General features: G+C 43.1%; 1 protein-coding gene across 50 annotated transcripts in view; it reads left to right on the forward strand.

Moving 5' to 3' along the window:
* The window catches only part of MAP2 (microtubule associated protein 2), a 342,823-nt gene that overhangs the window by 140,972 nt on the left and 188,648 nt on the right, over nt 1-13,203 (forward strand). For 41 of the 50 annotated variants that reach the window (XM_043525130.1, XM_043525141.1, XM_037912108.2 and 38 more), the window contains one exon: nt 8,008-8,074. The gene's annotated coding sequence lies outside the window, so the exon portion shown is untranslated. Of the gene's footprint in view, nt 1-7,402; nt 7,711-8,007; nt 8,075-13,203 lie in introns of those variants that run through there. The other 9 variants (XM_037912102.2, XM_043525147.1, XM_043525135.1 and 6 more) reach the window with 7 other exon arrangements.

A 13,203-nucleotide genomic window follows, 5' to 3' on the forward strand; every position in this document is an offset into this window, starting at 1 on the left:
TTCTGGAGCCCTGGCGTCCTAAAATGAACCAGTTAAAGTAGAAGAAGGAAACATTATGATTTACCTTTACACTTAGTAGGGTACTAACATTGCTGGCATGCTCATTTTTGAAAGGGAGGATTGAGACCCATGGAGAAAGAGAAGCAGGCAGCTTGGTCCATCAAATACGGCACTGTATTAAGTCAGGAGGCCAGGACCCCAATTCAGCAAAATACCTGAGCATCTACATGACATTAAAGACCTGAGCAGACCCATTGAAGCTGATGGGACTATTCAGGTTCTTAAAGTTAGAAACGTGCTTCTCTATCTTATTGAGTCGGGGCCCGGGTTCTGTTCACATCTATAACTCTGACTGGTGAGTGACTTTGCCTGGTTATTTCTCCTTTCTTTGCTGCAGTTTCCCCACTAAATAGTAGTGATACTTTTTTATTTCAGAGTTGCTAAACTGCAGGCTTCCCTTCTTACATGGCCCGGTTACTGAGAATTCTTGCAGATGTTTCTACTTGACTGCCTATGTTACATTAAAGTTTGCTAAGTGAGAAATTGTTCAAACTAATTCAAGTAGATGTTGCTACATGTTATTTCGATTTCTTTTGCTGGTTTACTTGGTCTCACTGTCAAGTAAGTCACAAGTTATCTGAACGACCACTTGTTCTTAATCTCTTGAGCGAGTGGGTGGATATGGAAGAAAATGCTTAGCTACCCAGGGAAGATACTGAGTCTTAAGAAGGCATAATTTTAAAGGGGGAGAACTTCTCGTATTCTCAACTGCTGAGCAAAGGTTGCCAGCTTAAACTGGTTTATTGGCATAATGCAGTGCAAGATCAAATGCCACGAGAAGCTTGCAATATGATCTCCAGTTCAGGAAAATCATCCTGCCCTTCAACATGTGCTAAGTCCTGTAATGCCCATTAAGTAAATGGAACTTAAGTACATGCTTGTAGTTAAGCATGTGCTTAAGTGCTGATCTGAATAGGGATAGATTTAAAGTATATGTCTATATGTTGTCATGATCCCGGGGATGGAGCAGAATAGATAACGTGTATATTTTGCATTGGACTTCTTGATTTGTATTCATTTAAGGTCATGTCAGCTCAAGTATTAGTTTTTAATTGTTTGTCATGTGAAATCTGATTTAACTAAATGATTCATGCTTTTAAAAGATATTTTATTTATAAATTTGAGATAGAATAACAACAAGTTAGAGCTCTCAGGATGAGGCATGACAAGACAATTAATAAAACATCATTAGGTTACACAGTAAATGAAAGTACAAACTGAACTGACATTTAAGGAAACAATTTCACAATAATCTTTGATATCTTACTGCAAACTCACTTCTGTCTTGATTCTTCCTCTAATAAAAGGATTGGGGAGAGAAATGGCCTGGAAAAATAAATATATTTGTCTGATAGCTTCAAAGGATTCCATGTGGCATCAGTCACACTGTGAAAAGCATTTTTGGGAGGGTTTGAATGTTTTAAATCTTTAGTATTGACTTCAGCAGTAAAGATGAAACAGGAAAAAAGTGGAAATCAGAGATAGATTTAAGAAATACCTAGAAAGTTGTTATTTCATTAATGAGGGTCAGCTTGGATTCACAAAAGGGAGCTCATACCTGAATCATCTGTCTGACAGTTTAAAAAGAAAAGGAGTACTTGTGGCACCTTAGAGACTAACCAATTTATTTGAGCATAAGCTTTCGTGAGCTACAGCTCACTTCATCCGATGAAGTGAGCTGTAGCTCACGAAAGCTTATGCTCAGATAAATTGGTTAGTCTCTAAGGTGCCACAAGTTCTTTTTGCGAATACAGACTAACACGGCTGTTACTCTGAAACTAGTTTAAAAAGAAGTAACCAACTGAGATGACAAGGAGCAAAGAGTGGACATAGTTTATCTAGATTTTCAGATCCCTTGTAATAATACTGTGCTCAACTAACGATGAATCTCTGAGGTCTGCAGATATTCTATTGGGGGAATAGAGAACTGGCTTAGATCGCCAAGGCCAAAGGTCCATGTGCTGGGAGGCACTGTGAAATGGAGATGGGCAACTGGTGGACTGCCACCAGGTTGAATAATGGTACGGATGTTTTTTTCATTTTGTCAATAGCTTGTGAGAAAGAGCATGTAAGTACCAGCAAGATAACAGAATTTGCTGAGGATACAGAACTGGAGGGTGCAGCCAATGTAAAGGAAATGGACAACACAAGTCAGAAGGCCCAGGATAGACTGGCAGCGTGAGATGGGCAGATAAGTTGTCTGTGCATCAATTCACTGTAAAAGAAATTAAAGTAGGAGGCTAGGGACAAAACCAGGGCCTCTTTCAATCCTGAAATTTTCCACAATGAGTTTTTAATCTTCTGCTCTTTAGTACCTGCAGAAGCTGGTAACTCAGGCTGCAGCTTTTCCCAGCTCCCCATCTCCCATCACTGCTTTATTTTTATTTTATCTGAACTGTACCAGTAACCATGGAGATACTTAGTGATGCTGACTCTTGCCTCAACCTTCCTCGCTGCAGAGCCCCTTTGAAAGGTTTTGCAGACATAGTACTGTGCATACATATGCCTCTCGGAATTAATTCTTTTCCTTCAATTTAGTTTCCGCCTCCTAAAGGAAAGAGAGAGAATGCCAAAACTTCTCCCAAACTGGCCCCCGCACAGGGCACTGTAAAATGGGCATATTCTGATGTTTCTTACTATGGCAGAGAAACTGGTAGTGATGGGATTCCAGCTGTGCCCTGAAGCTTTGGGGCTGAAACAACAGCCCCTGCAGCAATCCTTCCATTAGTGCTTAAAATGATCAATCAAAAAGGTGTGAAAACAAAATAGTCGGGCCTGTTGGGGGCTGATTTTACCACCAAGGTACAAATTCTGTTCACAAGGCATCTTTCTTTTAACTTACAGTCGAGATCATACTAGATGCCACTACAGGCACCCCATAAAATGTTAACCAAATTCACACACAGAAAAAAAAAGCCTTTGCTAAGGTTAAGGGATGGGTGCAGGCCGACGGCAGTAATTTGCATGGCAGGATGGTCTTGTGGTAATTGTACCAGACTGGGATTCAGGAAATGTGAGTGCAATTCCTGAGTCTGCCACTGACTTCCTGTGCGGCCTTGGGTAAGTCATTTATTGTCCTTTGCCTCTAGTCCCAGTCTCTACAATGAGGGAAATAATCCAATGGGACCCTGAGCTCAGCTGCGGCTTCTAGCTGCTACTGTAATGGAAATAATGAAAAAATTAGCTAATTTTAAAAAAGAAGCTTATCATGGTACATGTCACTTATTGCTGGTCTGGCACCTCCTCCTGGTTACTCTGGGGATTAGCTTGAGGCTGAAGCCCTCCCACCCATGGTTTGCACACCATCACTCTGTCACTGTTGTCTGCCTGAAGCCCCTCTCGCAGCCTCAGGAACCACAGCATCCTCCTTGTGACTTAACCGCATCGCCATCCATATTTCCCCCTTCCAGGGGTAAGTGTCTCAGTCCAATAATCATGCCACTTCCCCAGTACTGAGTGTGGGGGGGACCTGGGCCCACTACTGTGGGTCCCAGGCCAGGGACCTTGTGGATAGCAGCCTCGTGTTGCAACTCCTTAACTTCTCACCATGCTGCTATGTCTCCCTGGGCCACTTCCCCACGTCCCCTTCTTTACCCTTGCCTCAGGGCATGCAACTGCCCAGTGCCAGCAGCCAGCCAAGAGCTCCCTCTTACTCCCCAGTCTTTGCCAGCCATTGCTCTGTCCAAGGTGCTGCAGGTCTCTCCACCTACTAGAAACATAGTCCTCACTCCTTGAGCTTCCAACAGCAACTGATCCGGCCCTGCCCTGCTGCTCCTCTTATCTGAGCCTGCTGGGCCCGGATTGGTTGCTCCTTGCAATTCCTCCTGGATTGCCTGCGCTGGAGTGGGTCACTCAGAGGACTCCTCTCCCCTGCTCCCTGCTGAGGTTAACCCTTTACACGCCGGTGTGGGGCAGATGCCCCATCACAAAGCTAAAACCCCCGAAAATGCAGCGTTACGTCTTCCCTGAACAAACAAGGCATGCAGACTATCTTTCTTGCCCCTATGTGGGGTATGTCTACATAGCAGCTGGGAGGGTGCAGGGGTAGACAGACACAAGCCCTGCTTGAGCTAGTGCGCTGAAAATAGCAATGTGGCATGGGTGTTGGGGGCTAGCCACCTGAGTGCATCGGGACAGGTCAGGCAGGATTGTACTCAGGTGCCGCAGCCACGTACGGTAGCATGCTCTCTTGAGCAGAGTTAGCATGCTTCTTTCTGCCTGTGCTTGGAAGCACCCTCCCAGATGCTGTGTCGACGTACCCGAAGATTCTCGCTTCCCATTTTCCCTTCTTTATGGGTAGGGTATAGAAAACGTGTATGACAGAGCATCGGTTTTATAATTTGCGTCACAAATACGCATCCCCAATGCTAAGTATGACGATTTGTCTCCATGCTAACCTTTGCTCATCTCATTTAAGTGCTCTAATTTCATTATCCTGGGATGTGAGGATCATCTATGGAGACAAGCTAGCTTTATGGCTAATGACATTTGGAGAACTGGTGCATACATGCATACACAGGGCTCGATCCTGGAAGGACATAGGCATCCCCTGTGAGATGCTGAATGCCCTCAGCATCTGGCTGGATCAGGTCCAGAGTGACTGTGGATGTTGTCTGTCTGGTCAGGAATTTATGAAATTCTTGCATATGTGCATCGTATGACCATAAGGAAAGCTGGAAGGGAGCACACCCACTACATGCTTTATGAGTGAGGCACTCTGGTTTTTGTGAAGACTGATGAAATGAAACTGTTTGCTATGGTCGGAGTCAATGGTTCGATTTTTCTCAGGACATCGTTTCCTGGGCAGAGTTGAGGTGGTTTGGGTGCCTTGTTTGAGAAGTGCAACCTCAATTCTGCGTTTCCTGGGTGTCCAAAGGGTTGTATTCTGATCTCTAATTTTCTTTAAAGGCAGTATACACTCACTGTTGATCTGGGCCTACCAACTTTAACTTCCCATGCACAAAGGTTCATAATTTTTTTAATAGTTCTGACCTGAAACTCAGGACCAAAGGAAGCTATAAGCTGCTTGATTTCCTGAGGACTGAAGGAAGGAAGCCTGACGTCACCATGCCTTCTGAAGTTCTAGGATGGGCCCAGAAATAGGGCACTGCCTGGGGAAATGCATCGACTCCCCCACTGAGCCATATGAATGAGGCTTCTCAGAGCCATCTGCACTCAGTTCAGTCTTTAGGAGGGTTTTCAGGGGTCCCCGTTATTCTTTCCCCCCATGCCTTATGTTTATGGGACCCCCTAAGAGCTTTGGGGGAGTCTGTGGAGGAGCAGATCTTTGGGGGCAATTGGAGGCCCATGAGGGTACTGCTCCTAGCCGATGGGGGCTAGGTGGAGGAGCTGGAGAGCAGCTCCATGCTTCGGGAGAAGGCAGCGAAGGTCTAGACTGGACCTGGCTTCTGCAGATGGTGAACCTCCTGTAGCTGGCAGCTGCGAGACTCCCTTTTGATGAGTCACAGGAAGCTTGCTGGGAAGAGAAGTCAGGAGAATCCTAGTGCTTTCCTTGCTTGCTTCTCTTCTGCCCCTGTGCTGCTTCAGGGGTCCCCATCCCCCATAACTCCTAGCAAGACACCTGTTCCACCCCATATCTTCATGCTCTCCCAGAACCTCAGTCCCATGCATGCCCTCATCAAACTAGGTTTCTCCGTTTCCTCATGCCTCCCTCTCACTGGAGATGTGGTGGTTTGTGAGGAAGAAGGGCTTTCAGGAAGGCCTGACCCCCTAGGGGTTTTGGCACCCAGGGTGGAAAACATTTTTCGCCTCCTCCCCCCACCCCAGGTTGCTTTGGCAACCGCCCCAATTGCCCACCCCTCAGGCCAGCTTTGATTCCAAGAAGAGAGATGGGCTGGTGTGGGCGCTTGGAGCCAGCTCCTGGGCACGGGCGAATGCAGAGCGGGAAGCGTTGGTGCTTGCCAGTTATTTTTACCTGACTGCCTGCTGTGACTCTTGGAGGGCAGGCAGTCAAAAAGACCTCGGGAGGCCCACAGGGAATGGGGACTTGGTGAGAAGAGGGGGTTGGGAGGAGGAGGTCAGGCAGGGCATTGCCCCCTCTCCCTCTGGACTTCCTGGACTCTGTGGTAGGGGAGACCCCTCAGTGAACCTTAGGATGTTTCTCAGCCCTTTTCACAAGCCTTGAGCACCATGCTGGATCCCCCACATCAGCCCACAAGACTTGGGAGGCTTGTTAGGTCTCCTCACAAACGCTTTTTGGAGGGAAATGGCCTCTGTTCCATTGACCAGACCCCCCCAGAGACAGGGTTACACTGTGGGGGTCTAACTCTGCAAGGAAAAGGGACAACAACTTGCTGTTTAAAACGGTCTTCATCTGCCATTTGACATGCGTAATTGAGCCCTTATCCAGCAGAATGCTTAAGCATGTGTGCCTAACTCTAAATTCATGAGTAGTCCCGCTGGCTTCCGTGAGACTACCCATGTGCTTAAAGTCAGGCATGGGCTTAAGTGCTTTGCTGGATCGGGGCCTCAGTTTACCTTAACTTATTTTCAAAAAGAAATTAGACTTTTATCAACTACATTTTAGTCCCGGGCGCTAGATAGCCAGGGGAGTTCAGGCTATTAAGTTTGATCTCTTCTTCTGTCTTTTTTTTTTTTTTTTTTTTTGGCTAGGAAGTTGCCCTCCCCTCCTTGAAAACAAGTTTGACAGGTTTTGAAACTCTGTTCAACACTTTTTTTCAATATATAGGGTGCCATAATTCAGAAGCACCTAATCTGAGTCTGTTCAAATTCGGCTTTTTAAAAAAATCTACCCTAGCTCCTGATCTAGCATACGCATTTTGAGCCCAATATGTAAACTGTAGGGCAGTGGGGGCAAAACTGGATTTTTGACAGGAGCTTAGTTGCAAGCTGAACCATGGAATATTGGTGACAAATACTGGCGACAAAGGTCCCCCATTCACAACATCTGAGCTCTGCTGGGAATTTCTTGTCTTTCTCGGTCACTGGAAATAAGCAAACTCGGGCTCAAGTAGCCGAGTAAATGAGCTGACAATGAAACACCAAATAGAAAAATAAAGCAGAAATATCAAACCACTCCCCTTCCATAATGCAGAAAATGAGACCTCCTTTTCAGCATATACAGTACGTAAAACCCGTGTAGGATTTGGACTGGTATAGCAACAGAAATACCGCATGCTGCTGCCTGTGTGCAGTGGGTGCGTGTGTGTGTGTTTGGCAATGGCACAAAGGAAACCCGTTGATGAAATTCATAGGATTAGAGGCCTGATTCCTGGGGACACACTTGGCTGAATGCATTAAAATGCCTGTCAGGCATTTGATACCAGAAACCCCTTGACAAACTGCTTAAGCAGACGCAAATGCAGTACCCTATTGTACGTGAATGATGGCGGAGCTGGCTGCCTTGTCATCCTTCTCGAAAATTCTGTGGCCAGTGAGCTCCCTCTTCCTCTCCCACTCGCCCTCTTTTCCTTTTCACCACTGCAGGGACTTTTTCTAATTTGCCGTTTTCCTTTTCCCAACGTACACATGGTAGATGCAAGCTGGTGGCTTGCAGACTGCGTCTGTCTGGAGATAGGCAGCGAGCCGATGGATAATAACACTCCGGGAGAATGATTATGCAGCAGTTAGTTAAGGATAGGCTTTTGTGGTATGGCAGCATATGAGCTGGTAATGATTTTCTTTTTTAAAATGTCAGCTTTGTGTGATTTTGGAACATTAAAAGAAAACCACCATTGTGTTGTAGCATTCCGAATTCAGTCTGCTGGGTATTAAGTGCTGCGTTAGTGTACCTTGGATCAATTCAAGATGTGTATATAGTACATGCTGTATGTGTATACGTATCTATACATGTATCTATGTTAGTATAACAAAAACAATTAGTTTTTTTTCCCGTTAGCTGAAGAAAATACTTTGTTTCATCAAAAATAAAATATTATCACTCCTTTTTTTGGCTTATTTTAACAGATTCTCCAGCCTGTTGTCTCTGACGAGGCGCACTGATTGGGGTCTGCTTATTCCACAGATCAAAAAGGTAAGGCATGTTATATTTTAATATATTTATAAACAGATAGGAGTGTAGAGTTAATACTGATACAATCTTCTAGAAACGTATGTGCTTTTTCACTCTGTCATACTGTGCTACGTTACAGCTTTACTTGGGCATTAAATCTGATCTCAGTGCAGACTGTAAAAGTTACTTTTAATATGTACATATAAGCTTAGACTGTTTGATCTGGTGACTACCTCATCAGGTCAGTCATTTCAGCCTCAGTGGTCACCAGAGAGGTGAATACTAACGGCTGTTTACCTGCTTACATGGATTTGGAACCCCTGTGAAAGCTGTACAAAATCCTCCATCCACATTGAGAGGTAATAGCGTTAAAAAGGGGGTCTTTTTAATATGGGTTTTAGTGTAACTGAAAGCTACATCTCATACTAAGAATGGGGTTAAATTCATTGGTTTGCTTTAGCCAGGTAAGATCTATCGCAGAACTCAGACCTGGAAGCATAGAGATGGCTTAATACTGGGTGGGGGGAATTGCTTTTAACCCCCACCTTGCTGCCAGAAAATACACGTGCCTCAATACAGCTTCGGTTTTGGTGCATGGAATTTTAATGTACCAGGTCTATGGGGCAACACTGGAGGAGTACATTCCCCGTGTTTATTAGATACGTCATTCAGCACAGAAGAGGCTCTTGCTATGTGTTGCTACAAAAGCAGCAGAATCTGCTATTTATGAATGTTTTGTTGCTGAAACATAAATGAGAAAATATATATTCTCCTTCTCTTTCTTGTTTCTGTTGTTTAATCTTTTGAGACTATCGGCATAGCATAGAGGCCTGCTGGAGAAGTCACTGGAGAAAGGAGCTCTTTTGTAATAGGGCCCTCAGAATGAGGACCTTGCAAACTGTGTGGGATTTTTGAAAGGATGTAAGTGTTTTAGGAACACAAATCAGATTGATTTTTCAATGGAACTCATGGTCCTAAGTCACTTGGAAGTTTTTTCAAAACTGCCTGTGTGTCTCCTTTTTCAGTGGAGATAATGTGTGTGATCATCACTCATTAACCCCTTATGTGCCATACTTCTCCCAGTATCTTTCAAGCCAAACCTCCCAATGGGCATCCACTCCATTGTCATGAGATTGATCAGCCTCCTTTAAGTCTATACCTTTCTTTTTTAAAAAAAAAAAAACCCAGATGTTTTGGAGAACTCCAACAATCGAACAAAATTCAGAAGCGCTTTGTTCATTTTGCTTAACTTCTGTAGTTATATCTCATCACAAACCTACAGTAGCCTCCTAGAAGTAATGGGATTTCATTCATGTAATCTTTACACAAAGTTCATTGTCCTTTTAGCTGTTAAGAGACTGGTTATGCCAATATCAGTGCTAATTGAACGACTGAAATAAGAAAGGATCCAAATCTTTGCTCCAAAAAATGAAGCTGAACCAAACCCTGAATCAATGTAGAATTCAGAAAAATTCAACTTCTTTTAAAAATTAAGCCTCTAATCCTACAAATACTTACACACCTGCTTAACCTCTATGGGATTACTCATGTGCTTAGAGTTAAGCGGGTGTATAAGTGTTTGCAGTGTTAAGGCCCACACTTGCAAAGATGTCTTCATTATCCTATTTCATGGTGTCTTTTGGGGATATCAGAAGCCCCCCAAACTCCCCCCCACGCGCACACAATAAAAAGAAAATTCTGCAGGAAAGGGAGTTCTTGTGGTATTTCCAGCCTGGGTGAAAGCAGGAATAACGGAAACTTTGTGAAAAAGCCCAGTCTCCTGAGATGTCCAGTGCTGTTTCCAGTTGTCAGATATTGGGATGAATCAGAAAACATGTAAACCCAATGGCACTTCTGGATCTTTGCTCTCAGCTAACAGCAACTGCTAACGGGCTTCCCTGTGAATTTTGGTTTAATATTTTCATTTATCATGATGATAATGAAATTGGACTTCCCGTACAATCGAAATTGATTGATAGATGCTATTTCTGAACTAAAACGAGTATGTTTTTCAGGCTGTCATCAGGCCATCTGACATTCTCGATAATTATTTTCTGACCAGAATCTTGCCTGTAATGGATATTTTATACTATACGTATATACATTCTTCTACATCTCTCCCTGTTCTATAGACCATCATATTTCTTCTGTCTTTAGGGGGATTTCTGCTGTTTTTCAGATTTCTTCAAAGGAAATGTTTTGTTTTGTTATGTTTTGCATAGACGGCATTAATAATATTTCCTCCCTGATATTCATTAACATGAGGACTCGTTATGGCCAAAAGGCATGGACCAGCAATATGTATAAAATTCTTTGATTCATGAAACATATGTTCAACAACTTGTTTTGGGCTAAGCTCAAGTCATTTTTCTCTCCCTCCTCCAACCCTTGTAATTTCACTTCCATGATCCTAGGGCAACAAGCCAAACTGCGGTACCAATCTGAATTCATTAACGCTTTCCAAATGGTGCCTCAAGGTCTAATGCTGCTTACTAGTCTTGATGTCAGCATTCAAGGTTTTGCTGCAGTACTGGAGAATTGTAAAGGAATGTTCTCCACCAAGATAAAAATAAAGAAATAGAAGTGAGGCCATCATTAACAGACCGTGTTTGACTTGCATGGTTTTTCACCAATTAGTGAATGGTGAATCAAAATCTCGGATTATGCAATTCTTTTGGCTATAATGCTTTTCCTCTCTTATGGAAATTCTTATTGAAGTGTGCAGCCATTTACCAAACCTTTTGTGATCTCCTGAGCGCAGAGAAACTCAAGTTTCATCTGTTTGTTTATACTTCAGAGAGGAGATGACTTAAAAATGAACTATGTATATTTTTATACCTCCAATTTATGCAGTTATAATTTATTTTAACCCTGTAGCTGTAGCCAGCTCCTTGGTAATCCTACTGCAAATTGTCCCTTCTATCTACAGAAAAGAAAAGTAAAAGGCTGCTATACTATACGTTATGTATGCTGTATCAATTATTACATATTATTTATCCTGTAAATAATCATTTGAAAATAATGTTATAGTCTTAAAGCAACAGTTGGGTTGCTTACTGTATTAGATTTGTGCTAGGTTGACAGGAGGCATTTAACTAAAGTTGCAAACCAGTGGATACAGTGGAGAAATGGCAAAAAGAAGGGAATTTTGTGGAACGATAGGAATAAAGAACAGAAGCCAAAGAGTATAGAGGCAATTACGTGGTAGATTACACTTTCTGAACTCTTGGGCATGAAGCCAAAGTTATGTGATATTTTGGCATCGACTTTATTTAAACAGATGACAGTTTGGCCACATTCATTGAGGGCATTGAAAAATACACATTTATCCCTAGTGTAACTATTACTGGGAGTTGCACCAGTGGTGTGTCTGTCTTAATTCCTGAGAAGAAATGGACCTCTAGGTCTTAATACTGTTTATTAAGAGGTTTATCATAATATAAGCACAATGCAGATTCTTACCGTGCCCCTTTTCGAAAGAATCGACATTGCTGGTAAGCAGGGGTTCTACTTTAGAATTGTTCCAGGAGGAACCTCAATTTTTTATTCAGCTTCCCAGCCAAATTCATTGCACAGTCTACCAGTATCCGTATTGTCTTTTCTTAAATCATGTGAAAAATATCCAAAGTGGATTAAAGCCAGGTCGCTCTTCTTTAGGACAGCTGAGTGTTGAACATAAGTGTGCAGTTTGGCCATTTCCTTTTATTTTAGTGGCAGTAACATACATAGTTCCCTCTGTGCTGATTTTTTTTTCTTTTTACCTTTCTGTCATAGACATTTATAAGGCCCCGATTGCCTTGGTATGTGAGCACCTCACAATCTTCAATGTAGTTATCAAAACGCCCCTAGGTAGGGCAGTGCTCTTATCCCCATTGTACAGCTGGGGAACTGAGGCACAGAGAGGTTAAGGTCACACAGGAAGTTTGTGGCAGAGCAGGGACTTGAACTCTAGTTTCCCAAGATCTTGGTTAGTACCCTAACCACATCAATCCTCCTGTACTCAGCGGAATCCACCACCCCCCGACTCCCATCCTCAAGGCCCTGGGGCGATGGGTGGGATGGACCTGTCATCAGACACAACCCATCGGTGATACTTTCTCAGTAGCTTAGCTACAAAATGCAAAGTGAGACTGGGTCAGAAACTAAACCCAGATCTGTTGCATAGCATTAGACGCCATTAACTAGAGGAAGAAAGGTGATTAAGGCACAGGCCTGGTAGACAGGAGACCTGGCTTCAACTGCTGCAGGCTGCTCCTTGTCACTTTTGAAACAACACTTTGTGTCTGTGCCGCACTTTTCTCATCCATAAAAAGTGGGTGGTAGCATTTGTCTGCCTCCACAGGGAGCTGTCTCTGAAGTCCTAAAGTTTGAAAAACACTTTGAGATCCTCTGGCAGAGGGAACAGTGTAAGTACAAAGTTTACTTAAGGAACCTAGATGCCAAAGTAATGGGAGCCTAGATAGTATATTGACCTTAGAAATGGGTGTGCTAGTAATAATTAATTAATTAATTAATAGCACAAATATGTGAGGTGGACATTTTATTTTCCCAGGAATCTACTGGTTAATGACTTGGCTTTCGATGTAAATTACATGGTGATTCCACAATACTGAGTGAGGGTTAAGGTAGACATGATGAATAGACGTGAGTCAGTTCCCCAGTCCCATGTTGTACAAGGTATTGCTGCTTACTTACGGGGGTGTCAATCATACTTAGATTGGTTTGTGGGAGAAGGGAAAGCCAAAAAGAAATTGCACTGGCAGGAACAAGCAAAGAATACTGCTGACTCATCATTTAAAAACCTGTAACATTCTCTGAAAGGCCAGGTATGAAAGCTAACCACTTCTGCCCGTCCCTCTGATGATTAGAAGACAGTTTTTTGATTATTTATCACCAAAAGAAACCTCTAAATAGTTGTGCAATGCAGCATTTTCAGTGCCATTTTGGTCGTACATTGTTGCAGCGCTTGTGAGAAATCATGGGCAATTTATCTTAGTACATTGGGCAACAGTCAACTCTAAATCATAAAAGCATTTTCTGAGTCATCACAGTTCTTGCAAGGAGGTGACTTTCTAGGTGCATGTGATTGTTGAATCAGATTAATTTTTTTTTATACTGGCAGCTTGAAAATATTAAAACGCTGCTTGATT

Source organism: Chelonia mydas, chromosome 11 (assembly GCF_015237465.2).
Source record: "Chelonia mydas isolate rCheMyd1 chromosome 11, rCheMyd1.pri.v2, whole genome shotgun sequence".
Taxonomy (NCBI): Eukaryota; Metazoa; Chordata; order Testudines; family Cheloniidae; genus Chelonia; species Chelonia mydas.